The sequence below is a fragment of the Haplochromis burtoni genome, unplaced genomic scaffold (genome assembly GCF_018398535.1).
Source record: "Haplochromis burtoni strain Fernald_Lab_line unplaced genomic scaffold, NCSU_Asbu1 Contig_113, whole genome shotgun sequence".
Classification (NCBI taxonomy): domain Eukaryota; kingdom Metazoa; phylum Chordata; class Actinopteri; order Cichliformes; family Cichlidae; genus Haplochromis; species Haplochromis burtoni.
The window spans coordinates 615,005-616,337 of NW_024582474.1; the positions used below are offsets into that span (position 1 = coordinate 615,005).

The following is a 1,333-nucleotide window of genomic DNA, read 5'->3' on the forward strand; positions in this document are numbered from 1 at the left end:
TAAACTCTGAGGCAGCTTTCTTCAGAAAGGAGCCTTCAGAAAGCCATAGTTTTCCAGGCTTCTTGAAGGACATTTAAGGCGTTTCTTTTTTTATATATTTCTGCCTTTTCTTCTGTTTTCTATATGGATCATTCCATACTACTTCAATACTGCTTAGGTTCAGACTCTGGGGAGACCAGTGCATGAGTAATAGTGTACCACTGTGTGTCTTTTTTCCCCATCCAGGTAAACTCTCACTGTGTTGGCAGTGTGTTTTAGTTAATTACTGTGCTGAAAAAAAAAAGTGTTGCTGATTAGATGCTTTCCAGGTAGTATTGTGTCTGATGGATCAAAATTCATCAATATTTACAAGATCCCCAAAATCTGGGTGAAGTTCAACCCCAAACCCCAACATCTAGCATTTCCATAGATTCAATTAAAGAACAAAGAAGAAAGTTTGTGAAAATGTAGCCAAAATCAGTGAAAAACTTTGAAAGACCTCCAGAAAGCTGTAGAACAGAGATCATTGCAAACAAAATGTAACAAATTAAAGGGAGGTATTTTTGCACAGTTCGGTTGCTAGAGTTACATATCAGCATCCCCATCTAGGCCTGTCTTTCCGCTCAGCAGCCAGCTCAGTTTTTATTCATGAAAATTCCCTTAAATGTTTCAAAAATGTGGTGACATTGCCCCACAATGTTTCACAATGAATGGATTCCGTATTATGTAAAAAGCAAAAGTTTAACTTTGTGAAACGTTGTCCACAGCACTAGTTGACTCTTGCTGCAATCGGGTCGGCCGTGTGAGATGCGAGTGCCCATTTCTGTATTACATTAGGTGGAGCTGTCTTGACATTCATCTTTATATATTAGTTGTCTTTCAGAAAAGCAGTGTATAATATGATTATAACACGATAATAACATATTGTTTTCTCTTTCTGTACTGACTTCCTAACATTGCTATACTGTCCAACTCTGCAAACAAAACCTTGCCCTATAATACTTGATATGAAATGAATCAAGTTGCTCAACTTGACAGGGCTAACCTTTAACATAATCCAATACAAAGAAGTGTAGTAGGATGGCTTTGGAGAGAACTCTTTAAACAGCTGCATACAGCAGACATAGACTGCACTGTATTGAATAAACTCAGTAATTCTATTTATTTTGGTCTGCTTAGCTGTGATTATAGTTTCTGCTCAGTTAAATGGAGCTGCATGAAGAGATGGTTTCCAACTGTATCCTCAGCTCTGAGATATTAAAAACAGCACATCTTGTTCATGTTTAATTCAACACATAAATTCATAATAGGCCAAGTCTGAATTTGTTCTCCAGCTGCAGCCAGAGATACAGAT

At 37.4% G+C, this 1,333-nt stretch overlaps 1 protein-coding gene across 1 annotated transcript in view; it reads left to right on the plus strand.

Moving 5' to 3' along the window:
* mctp1b (multiple C2 domains, transmembrane 1b) overlaps nt 1-1,333 on the plus strand; it is a gene marked incomplete in the record, with an annotated part of 43,969 nt that overhangs the window by 24,081 nt on the left and 18,555 nt on the right.